The following is a 13,251-nucleotide window of genomic DNA, read 5'->3' on the forward strand; positions in this document are numbered from 1 at the left end:
TTCATGTGTGCGGAGATGACTCGAACATAGATCAGCATATGAAATGTTCTTGCCCATAAACAAAGAGGTGTTCATAACAGCAATCAAAGGAACATTCAGATATCGTATCAACTTTACAACGTCGTTAAAAATCATTGAACGCCGACCCTATGAAAACCCCATTAATCTTCGTGTTGATATCACCGATCCTGAATTTGAAGGACCCCCACACAACATAGGTCGGGGGTTCCAGAATACGTTGGAACAAAAAAAAACTTAGCTATCCTGCGTTCCCTATTCCCATTCACTCGTAAAAAAAAATCAGTATGTAGCTTTAACTGTAGGGCTCTTATCATCCTCTCGTATTCCGATTTCATGTGTCACGTGTCTGGAGTGAGTATAAGGGAAAAGTCCTTCCCATTATCAGCTTCTGCGGGATATTACGTCCATTCCGTTGACAGCCCCGGGGATGAGATGGAGGAGGTGAAAAACCCGGGGTTTCAATTTCCCCTTGCAGTAGGCCTACCCACCACGCACTTATCGCTCCCACAGCAAAAACATTGGCGTCATTTCACGGATGAGAATCCATTGCACTGAGTGCCTTTGCTGGAGGGGACAGGGGTCTATCTAATCCGCTTATATTAATTAAGTGACGAAGAAAGGGGCGGTAAGTGCACTAGTTGCTAACCATAGATCTATTTATATAAATAGAAACACCGGGAAGAGGAGCTCTTTTTTGAATAAAGAGGGCAGAACGGGGGTCGTACACCAACAGCATTCAGACTAATCCTCTGGATAGCTGTCACTCGTTTCGGACTTTTACATACAGTCAAAATATTGGATGAAAATCTAAGGAATTCATATGATGTTGTGGAACTAATGAAAATTTTGAAATTGGTAGAGGCTGGTTACGTCTATAGAAGTCAGAATAACAGATGTACCCATGACTTCCACATCCTGCAAAAGCACCCCTGCACCCACTATGCTAGGATCTTTGGTGGGCCGGAAGGCCAGAACGTTCACGAGCCTCTATATAGTGAATTTATAGTGAAAAAGATCAGGAAATTATGAAAATTGTCTCGGGTCTTCTGTGCTTCATCTTTGCTAGCCAAACCCTTGTGGGGGCCATGGATGTTCCACAAATATTTGGAATTGGTGTCCTAGGAAAGTTGTTATTCGAGTATATACACAAAGTGGTATCCCAGAAGGGGGTTGGATTAGACCAGAAAGCTGATTGGAGTAAATTAAATAAGAACGGAAGCATTAAACTAATGGAAACATTTAGATACAAATACAAAGGCCATGAGACAGGCAAAATGGTAATGTTGGTTTTGTTTGTAGATACGTTTGAAGAAGGCCAACATTACAAGACTGATAACGTTTTTTATTCTTCTTCATGCTTATTTTAATTTAATTTAATTTTTATTGTGGAAATGTACGTAGTGCCCGTACAATTTATGGGTGAAAATAATTAATTGGTCTAACGAGGAGAAGAAAGGTTATAAAATGTTCCATATTCATCAGACTTTCCAACTTTATTTAGGAATTATACATAATCGTCGGTAAAAGTGATTATATGTACTGGAATTTATAACCACACTTCCATTATCGAGACGATTGGATTGGGGAGTATGCAAATAACCACCTGTATATCACTTTTGCAGAAATTAAAATTTATAGGAACCAATTGCGACGGAAGTCAAACGTCTTATAAATGCAAAAGTCGTGTAAATTAGGTTCCACTGTATATCGTACCTCCCCATCAGCGGACAAAGTTTCTTGGTCCCCCATGGGTGGGATGCTATCGAGTGGTTCTACTGTATACTCAACAGCATACTTCAAAACATTGCCGTGAATTTATTAAGGATGTTAACTAAAATGTGTGAAATTCGTTATAGATTTTGAACAAAGCAACAAAAACCGATTTGATAGATCTGTGCTCAGGTAGCAAATTATTATAAAATGAGATCGCATTCCGGAGTCTCGTTTGTTAAAATTTTGGAAGGTGGAAAAATTTTGTCTTTGTCTCTTTCAGTTTATGAGGAAGCAAATTGTAATAAATCAAAAGGCCACAGTATCACATGTTGCCATAATATCATTTACAAATTTCTCATTGCGGCATATTAAAAAAGTGACATAACATTTTGCCATCTGAGAAAATACGAAGAAAAGAAATCATATTATATAAGAAAACAGTTTTTCTTTGAAGAGAATCGACATCATCGAAATCTCACTTCTACTTGGAAATGTGACGGTATTTTTTTTTTGTCAGTGTTAAGGCCATTTATTTCTGCTGCTCTTCTTTTTCGGCGAGATTAATGTCGCTGTGTTCGCTTTCGTTGTAAACATGTTTACTCGTAGTAATGCTTTACGCAACACAAGAAGAAGACAATGTACGGAAATACATTAATAATGCAATAGTAAATGCATTAAACATGATGGCTAAGCCCTTTCATGCTCATAATCTCCAGAGCGCTATAATCGTTAGTCATCGGACAATAATCTTAGGTCTGCAAACAATACCCCCTAGTGTGATGGGGATACACACGTAAGACTTATTCATGGGAGATGTATATATATATATTTATACACCCACATACACACTCATGTACACACGTTATACGTCACAACGGGGGCGGCCCACATTCTGCGTTGCTGATACGCCACTGCATAAATACGTATCTCAACGATCGATAGTTTTCCCATGCATTAGCTTCTCAATCTGAAAAAAAAAAATATGCGTAATTCAACAATGAAATACTATACATATATTATTTTCAAATTAACACGTATGGAATCAAATTAGGTTACGGAAGAAGTTATTTCACTTTGGAGAGTTTGAGCTAAAATCAAGGTTAGTTCAATACAATATTTTAGGAGTGTTTCTTTGAAAATATTTTTTAAGATATATGCAGTGAAACTCGGTTATAACGGCATCGAAGATATTGTGAAGTTTGTCGTTGCATCTGAAGTTGACGCTTTCAAGGCTTTTTTGGTATTATAAATATAATAAGACGCATGAAAATACTGTGCATGAACTTGTTGTTTTGTTATCTATAAAAATTAGGTTTACCATATTTGATTGGCAAAAATACGGGCAATTGTGACCATAAAAATATGAGACATCCGCAATTCCCTGCTAATTCGCCAACTATTTATTATAAATAACTCTTGGCGAGAAATGCAGTGCTACATTAAGTTTTCAGTGATTCAGAATGTGTTTCACTCAAAAAAAAGACAAAAACGGTTGGGCTGTTTTAACGGTATCAGTCTCCCCCGCCCCCCCGCCCCGGGAAAAATGTTATTTCTGGAGAAGGTGCCTTCCTGGCTAGAAATATAGCTGATACCTAAATTACTAACTCACCGTCGAAAATTCATCAGGCTCTTTCTGAACGCGAGCCCCTCCCCCCACCCCCGAATGTGCCCGAAAGGACCCATTCGCTAAGACGGCACTGAAACTCGGCAAATATGGGGGAGTAATATTGATATTACATAATTGCAGTAATGTAGTATATGAATTACGCAAATTATTGTCATCTCCAATTTTAGTAAGGGTTATGAATTAAGGTAAGTTTCGTCGGAAAGAAGAGGCCTTTTTTGAGAAAATTCAAGATTATGAAATGTTCCGCATACGTGTGATAACTATGTTGTATAATTATTGATACCCTAATTAGGATAAAAAATAACGACAAAAATGTATTGTTATATACGTTACGTGAGTCCGTCACGTTTCATGGACGTTATAAGTGAGGTTCTTCAGTATTGTTCTCTGCAGGAGTGAGTAAGAATTACCAATTATTGACGTCGTAATCGAGTTGTCGTTACAAATGAGGTCGTTATAACGAAGTTCAAGCTGTATTTATATGAAAATGTGTTCGTTCTGTACAGGCTATGACCTCTTGATGGCAAACATTGAAATTTGACTGTTTTTGATATTTTTTTTTTTTTTTTAATATTTCCAAATATTTATTTGTTTCCAAAGTTAAATAATACATGAAACAGTGAAATCTCAATATTTGTTGAATATTACTAATTTTGTTTATTGTATTACTAATTTTGGAAAAGTAAATATAGGATTTGAATTTGAAAAAGAAAATAAAAACATGAATTTTGAAGTTTTTGAATTTGGTAATGTATAACAACGTTTTTAAACACACGCTATATGGTGTGTTACAAAACATAATTTTCAAAAATAAACCACTTTCCGTCTCTTAAATGCAGGTTTGTATGACGCGGCTAATTTTATATTTTAGTCACTGATTGTACGGTTTTAGGTGAATGATTTCTGGTTCATAGTATCGTTTTGATGTCAGTAGTATGCGAGTGTGACATTTTGGTAATTTATTTTGGTGATTTTTACGTTAATCAATGATAAACGAATAGACGTTGTTGTACAATTGTCAAACTCATTTTAACGCATGAGCTCACCAGGGTCCACAAAGTGTTTCTGAAGAATGATATCAATGTATAAAACACGACAGGCATACCAGTTTCTGGCCAGACTCGGATCAAGGGAAATGTGCCGGGAAGTTAGCTCAATGAAAAATAAACGCCGTAAATATTCGGGAAAATTCGCTTGAAAAAAAGTAATAGAAGTCTTTTGATATCAGCACTCAATCTAGAAAATAATAGTTTTCACTAATAAAATTTTATAGCATTAAATTAATTTTTTTCATTTCTGCTTCCTATTTTTCTTTGTTACGGTTACATTGGTTAAAACGAAGTCAACGTTTCTAAAAGTTTCAAATATATTTCAACTGAAACCAAAAGGGTTGGTCAATTATCACCAGAAAACTCATAGAATGATTGAAATTACCTGGTTTCGAATTGCCTATCAGTCACCCGAATAAAATCAAAATCACGTATGCAATTCAACTGATAGACCCAAGAAAAATTTTCTTCGTGGAAGCTCCCGCAAATGAGAAAAATACCGATATTTCTTTTATTTCGAATGTTTAAAATGTTGAAAGAAGAAAACCAATAAGTATGCAGATACTGATGAAAATAATTAAAAAGATAATTTTGGAAAGAGTTCATTAAAATGGGCAGTACGGTGATTGCAAATTGTCGTAATGATCAAGGTAGCGAAACGGGATAACTCGGTTCTGTCAGAGCAATGACGTCAGCTGATGCCGACTCCGGTGCATTTATAAAACAGATATTACTATATAGCCCTTAGGCGAGGTATACAAAAAAAGCAAAATTTCGAACTCTGCCGTTCAGGATCAGCAGTAAAGTGAAGAACTACGCCACTACAAAAATTATCAAAATGACCGTACACACACCTGCCATCCCTCTATAAAGAAACCACATAATGGTGAATTCTTTGAAAACGGTGCCCCTTCAGATAGGTTATATTGAAGCTGATATCAGAAAAAGCATACGAAAAACGTAATAAATATTCCTAAGAAGAACTTAAATTCATGCGCGACACTGAATTTTTCATTACGCGTAAATGAGAAATAAACGATTTTATAAGCAGGTGTGGAATCTAAACTTAAAGTATCAGAATTTGCAGATTTACCCCGTTTTCTTAACACATCACCAGCTTTACCAGCGAGTATACAAGAAAAAAAAAAACAGACAAAAAAGTATATTTTTAAAGGTTTTTCATACATATAAGTTCAGAGAGAGAGAGAGATGTTTCGACAGCAAAGTTGGTGTAGAGTCCAGAGTCAGGAGACTAAATCCCGGAATGTCCATCACGAAGGGACAAAACAACCGAGGAAAGCCATAGGCCTTATTCTCGGTGATTCCCTGCGGAGAGTCTCGACTTCATCTCAATTTATACACTTGCCAGAGAGATTCCAAGAGGAGAATATATATAAAAAATATATATACGAGAGAACATTTTCTTTTACCCCTCGTGTTTTCGTTTTATGCTGCTTCTTAGATAAACTTCGTCCCTTGTCCAGTGAAAGAATATATATATACGGTACGATACGGAGAACACAATCCATCATTTCATCCTTGCGGGGGTCAGGGGAAGCTTTAGAATATGGCCGAGATATGTTCACAAGTTCAAGCATAAATTCAATGGACATTTCTCTTCTTGCAATTTTTTATCCTTTCTCTTTTTGTTATTATAACTGCCATTTCCTCTTTAGAAAATAGAAAAAATAATAAATCATTATTTTTTCAGTTTGGATTATGTTATTCCTCTGTGGGTTATTATAAAGTTTCATGATTCAGCAAGGAAAAGTAAATAATTGTTTATCGTGACAGATTTTTTTTTTTGTATCTAACCGTTTATTGAAATTATGATTATAATCGATGATTGAATGAAGCAGGTTATTAAGATAACAAAGTTTTAATACAGAATTATCAACTATGCTTCACGTAGTATAACCTTTCAACCATGCTTTATGTGGAATATTCATTCAAGAATGCTTTTTAAGAGGAATTTCCTTTAAACAATGTCTCAAAAGAAATATATACTATATGTATTGTATGTAAATTTCTTCAACAAGGCCTCAACAGTCATTTTCTTTCAACAACGTCTCAAGCGGAATTTTCTTTTAGCAATGCCTCAAGAGGAATTTTCTTTCATCAACGATTTATATGGAATATTTTTCCCACAATGTCTCAAGTGTAATTTGTCTTAGCAATGCCTCAAGAGTATTTTTTCAACAATGCCTCAAGAGAAATTTTCTTCGCTGTCCATGTCGAATTTCTTTTCAACAATTCCTCAACAGGAAATTTCTTTTAACAATGTCCCAAAAGTTATTTGCTTTCAATAATGACTGATATGAGGAATTTTCTTTCCCCAATGTAGATAAATTTAAGTAAAAACTGTTCATGTGGATTTTTCTTCTAGCAGTGTGGGCGAGTGTAGGCTCTTCATGATTAATTAATTGTGATTTTGTGATTCCCAGCAAGGGCCATTTGGCTCCTTGGTAATTTTTTTCTCTTTTTTTTCTGTATTCCTCATTTCTGACTAATAAAGTATTGTATAATGTAATTAACATTCAACAATGATTCATAAAACTATGGTTACTAAATTACGGGCCAGGCAATTTCACGTACTGTAAGGTATTTGGAACTTGAAATACCTTGAAAATTAATTCGAAGAACATAAAGTTGGTTTCATGGAGTATATGTGGATGTAATTCACAAACAAAAAACAGTATTTCAAAATAAATTACGCGTGTTGATGATATCCAAATTTGTATTTGTATTTTTTTTTTATTCGTAATTCAAAAAAAAATGTAATTACAGGAAGGGAACCCCAAGTTTTTAAACTCATTCTGAAATGTGCCGGGAATTTAAAAAACTCGAGCTCCAAAGTCTGGAAGACATTTTCTTGAAATGACTGTAAGTTTGGCTTTTCCGTAGGATAGTGTCAATTGCAAAGAAACGTTCTACCAGAAGCGAGCGGAACTACAGTCGAACTCTTTTGTAACGACATTGGAGACTCCGTGAATTTATGCCATCATAACCAAGGTTGACGTTTTCGAAATTTTTTTGACTAAAAAAATTTAATCAGATTTAATCAAATGCTTTGCAAGAAGTTAGTTATTATGATTATGGTGACCATATTTGATCGAGAGGATACGGTAAAATGGGGTCATAAATACGAGACATCCCAATTCGCGCTAAAAATATAACGAACTACCAGAGGAGTCAATAAGTACGGCTAAAGAATAACCCTTAGCAAGAAATATCATACTAGAAAATACGCAGTGGTTTAAAATGTATTTCACGGGGAAAAAAATTAACATGGGGAATAAATTATATAAATATCTATATCCATATTTATATTTCTACACAATTTATAAATCACGTAAAATACCTTAATCTCTGATATTGGGAGGGAATTATAATTAACGTTCCATCCAAAAAAAACGGAATAAACGGTTCATATTCGTAATGAAAAAAATCAGGAAGAGAGAATCATTGAGAGAGGTAGTTTTATTTATGGGAAAAAAGCAACTAAAATTTGCGATACACGTACATAGCCTGTCAAAAGGCAATTCGTTCTGTAACTGATTACGATAGTTATGTAAATGATTATATTAAAATACATGATTATATATTGATAATATTATAATAATTGATTAATCGATCTACAGCATTATTATGACATTCGAAAATTCAGGCTTGCAATACTCAGGTAGAACACAACAAGCGGGAAAAACTGTCGCACCACGGTCATTTTCTGCACACGAGGGCTAATTAGCCTGAGTCCTACAATTTATTGCGTTTCCGATCGGAAGGGTTGTTTTTTATACTCATCAAGATGTTGGTGCGCTAACCCCTCGATGGGGGACACCCTGCGGTAGCAATTTTTTCTGCGGTCATGTCGCCGTTTTTGTTGTAACCCTGTATCAAGAAAGTTTTCTGACAAGGACGAACCGGGTATCGCGACACCTCTAAACATCCTTTGTTACTTTCGGCGAGTATCTTATCGACCTGGGCTACCGCGCCCGAGAAAAACTGATATGGACCACGACGGTGTGCCAGCAACCCCAAATAGTTCTTTGTTCACATTGGACCTTCAACTAGACCAGTGTTTCCCCCAAAGTGAGCGATATCGGCCCCTGGGGGGGGGGGCGATGGAATGATCCAAGGGGCGGTAGAAGCTATGGGTTTAGTACAGGATCCTATGGGGTTGGCTTGAGTTGGGAGCGATGAGAACAAAAAGATGTTGAAGAAGGGGCACGATGGAACAAAAAGTTTTGGGAACTATGAACTAGATTTTTTCAGGGCGTTCCAGAGTTCATCCAATCCAATTAGTGAAGACATAGGCGCTGATATGCATTCTTGTTAAAAAAAAAAGAAGAAAAAGATTGACACATTCCTATCAAAAATTAACACCTCTTACATTTCTATTCGTATTTGTGAGCACCATTTTTTTTGGACGGAACCATCCCTTGGACTAGGGAGTGACGTGAACTTGCATATCCCTCTAGTCATTAAGAGTGCTGACAACAGGTCTTTCTTGTTGTCCCTTATATTATCTCTTCAAAATTTTTCCCTCTTCACCCCTTCAATATATCCATCTAGCATTTGTACCCAAGGAAAGAAAGTATACATAATCCCCCCCCCCCAAAAAAAAAAAACTGTGGCCGTTATCTGGAAATCGTTGTTCGGAGGTTTCTTGTAATGTTAAGTCTATGGGACACGGTTCGGTTCCAACAAAATGTGGCCGTTGTTCGGAGGCGGCCATTAGAGGAGGTTTTACTGTATAATCAAAATACAACTGTTACTGCAAAAGCCAGAAATCAAAAACATTACGAGCTGGTCGGCCCAGTTGACCCGGTCAATGTCTGAATTTTGGGCTTTCGCTGGGATTTGGCCGGCCCCTATATATCGATCCCTATGAATCGGGGTCATCGCAACGGTTGGCGTTTTTTTGGGATAATTATGGCAGTAATTTTTATTGGCGTATGTAATTATTTGTGATAATTAATAATTGTTTTTATAATTATGGTTAGCTGTGACAACCCTAACGATCACAGGAATCAGAATATTGATATCATATGGATCGATATCTTTTGGAGCCGGAAAAAACATGGTGAAAGTCCAAAATTCAGACATTAGCCGGATCAACTGAGCCGATCTTTTTCAGTAACATGCATTAGAACATAGAGGATGAAAAAAAAAGTCAAATGTTGTCTATGGTGCACATATGCTTTTCTGTAGCGTATACAGTCGAATCCCGTTATAACAAACGCCAAGAGACCGGAGGAATCACTTCGTTAAAACGAAATTTCGTTGTAAAGGAATTCTAGGTTACCTAGCATTGTTCCTATATAAACTTATTTGGAGAATTAGAAAAGTGTTCGTTAAAACGAGATTCGACTGTATTATACAGTCTATATTTTTTCTCTCAAACACGTGAACAGGTCTGTTTTACGAGTTATTTGCTTGATAATAATAATTTATTGACTTCATAGTGACACTATTTCGTACAAAACAAAAATTGGCCAGCTCAAGGTACTTCGATATTGTGGTCGGCTGAAGTTGGTTTTCTGTGGTTCCCAACTTCAAGGCGCAAATGCGAGCCGATCTCCCCGTTAAAAAGTCTCGCCACAGAGAGCAACAGTCCTACAACGGTAAATCATTCAATCATAACACTTCACTCATAGTTAGAAAAACTGGGGGTAGATGACAGCACTACACATAACAAGCATTACACAGAAACAAACTTTACGTCAGGTTGCACTACACGTACACGCACATTCCCGCATGTACCGATTCGTTGGGGGTTCGTTGGGGGGTTCCGCGGGTGGGGGGGTGCATGTGTGGTGTAGCAGTAGTAGGTAGGGCCTCCAAAAAAATGGCTCGGGGATCCATGATGTTCTTAAGTCAGCCACCTCGTTGGGCAATTTGCCTGCTGTGGCGTTGTATTTGTATTTGTATTTGTATTTGTATTTATATACTTGTATTTGTATTTCATTGATGAATCGAATTTGTCTCCTCATTCAATAGATGCATCGAGGAAAAGGCAATTGTGATGATATTACAGATATTAGTAGAAAATTTCCACTTGCAACAAACCATATTGAAATTATAATCGAAAAACCTATTTATGTATCCACAATGTATAAAATGATCATTATATTTAAAGGAAGACTAAACTGCCAATTTAATCTCACGATTGTACACCAAACAGTTGTTCTAGCTTTTATTTTTTCCTAGAAGTCAAGTTCATTGGATATTACGATGTTCATTGGATATTACGATCACAAAAGGAAAGAAAGCCCAAACTATTATGTCGTGAGAATAAGAAGAATAAAACAAAAATGAATGATATGACACGAGTATTTTCCGATGTTAAAGAAGGGACCTCAGAGGCATCTTTGAATTCGAAGAACAACGTCTAGGACTCTATGTATGTTCAACACGTCTTACAAGTCCTTTGGGAAATTATGGGTGAGACCTGGCCTCTCTTCCAATGCCCAGACACGCAAACACTCAAACAAACAGAAAGAAAAACAAGTAGAATAACGTAATATAAAAGAAAGTCATCGGGGTGTAAGAAATGGATGAAATGAGCAAATAAATAAATGGCTCCGGTCGATGGCGAACACGATGGGAAAACATCACAAAATGACGATCGAGTAAAAGATATGAAAAGAAAGGGAGAAAAGTATGAGGAAGTTGAATTGAATTGAAAATATTCCATGCTTTTTTGGGTGAAAAGTTCGGGTTCGATTCCACGTAAAGGTCGTGTAAATGGCATTTTATTTTATTTTATGTTAGAATGCGCTACCGTAACACAAAGTAACTGCTTTTACAAGGGGACACATCAAGTTGTTGCCCGTATCTCCTGAGGCCAACCAAAAATATGTCATGTTTCTGAGTGCTATATTCGCAAGATATTTGAATGCAACATCAGAGAAAAGTTGGGCGAGAAAAGCATAAATGAAGGAAAGAAGCGTTGCCCGTTAGTTTATGCTGTTCTTTCCCAACCTTTCTCGAATTTTTGAACTCAAATATCTCAAGGAATACAGCACTTATAAACATGGCATTTTTTCATTTGGCTTCAGGAGAGACAAGGCAACAACTTTCTAATTGGAAGTTGGAGGACGGGGTTAGAGTATAAAGATATAGATTTTCTTTTGTGACACACCCTATATTTTCCACTCTCGAAACTGGTACAGACTGATTCTTGAACACATCTTGAGTATTTTTAAATTAAAACCACGTCTCTACAACGAACGGATGAAGGTATAACGGCCGAATTAGGACTTACAGAACACCCAGTATGTTGATAGTTTCTTAGCAAGATAATGTTTTGGAGCATTGTCAGCTCACTTTGAACTTATCGTGTTGACACATAGTAAAGTACTACGGTAAACTGACAGTAAATGGATTTTTTGGTCTAGAATGTAGAAAATGAACAAAATTAACAGAATTGCAATTCATCTCATGTAACGTAAAAAAACACTAATGTGTGTGAGAGAGAGAGAGAAACAAACAATATTCTCTTTTTGAACATATGATTGATACTGAGCTGAATTGTGCTTAAAAAGAAGTAAGAGAACTACTTTGGGATTGCTTTACATGGCATTTTGGGTGGTGCAAAGTAGCCCAGTTTCGCTCAGAACATCACCATCAAATTACTGTCGAGATATTGTGATTAACTTTATAGGTATGATTTAAAGGACGATTACTTTCGAAATTTAAATAAACACCATTTACTTTGTAAGTAAGCCGTTTTTTGACAGCAAAATGTAACTTTTTCTTGACAAAAATACTAGGTGAAATTAACTAGTTAGACATAGTTAGCAAGCAGTATGAAAAATAGCGGATACATCACTAACGCAAATACATGTGTTGACCCATAAGGTCTCCTGTTAAGCAAAATCAAACCTGTTTAGTAATTTTCATTAGAATAGCTACTAGGCAACGTTGAATCTTTTTTCAGGATTAACACAAAGTAACCCCTTCTATGTGAAAAGTAGCCCCAGATAACATAGAGAGAGAGAGAGAGAGAGAGAAAGAAAGAGTATATTAATTAATCTATATATATAAAATTGATTTTCTGTGTGTCTGTGTGTGGGTGTATGTTCTCTATACAAATCTACAATTTTAGATCGATCATCACCAAATTTTGCATATATACCAAATGGGACCCGACTTGAACGATAGGCTACTTTAAAATTTCGTCAGACCAGGGCAAATGCCCCAAATGGGCAAAAAACTCTCCGGCAACAATGGTTTTTGGGCCTCAACAATCACTTTCCGAACGTTTACTTTGGTTACCGTGGTTCCCTAGCAATGCGTTTCAGACGTGTATATGCCTTTACAACGGTTTGTCACTTCTTTAATCCTGTTAGTATATGTATAATAGTTTATGCCTTTATAATGGTTTGCCACATTTTCAATATACTCTCAGTAATGAGGCTTTTTGAATAGACGTCATAATCATCATCAGCATCGCTTTGAGAGTCAGGAAAAGGGTGATCCTCATAGAAATCAGTGATAAAATTGTCGATTTTACTGTAGAAATGCGGAAATTAAGTGGGATTTTCCGCCCCATCAATAATTTTAAAAATTGTGTTGAATTCTCGATTTTTGAAATATTCAGTTCGCTTAGAGATATACGAAGCCCAGGAGATTAAATACGAAGTAATTAGCCAAACCTATACTTTTGAGTTGGATATTCGAGCAATATCATTGATTTCATTTATATCTTCTCAAGTATGAAAATTAATGTCTCCATATTGTCTCTTTTGATATTTATTTGCATAAATTCATGTGGGTTAGGATATTTTAAAATTAGTTATGAGCCCGTGAAAAGTGCATCGAAAAAATTCCACA

The sequence above is a fragment of the Pholcus phalangioides genome, unplaced genomic scaffold (assembly GCF_987345545.1).
Source record: "Pholcus phalangioides strain wild (caught in Gottingen) unplaced genomic scaffold, Ppha-v1.0 ptg000019l_1, whole genome shotgun sequence".
In the NCBI taxonomy this organism is placed as follows: domain Eukaryota; kingdom Metazoa; phylum Arthropoda; class Arachnida; order Araneae; family Pholcidae; genus Pholcus; species Pholcus phalangioides.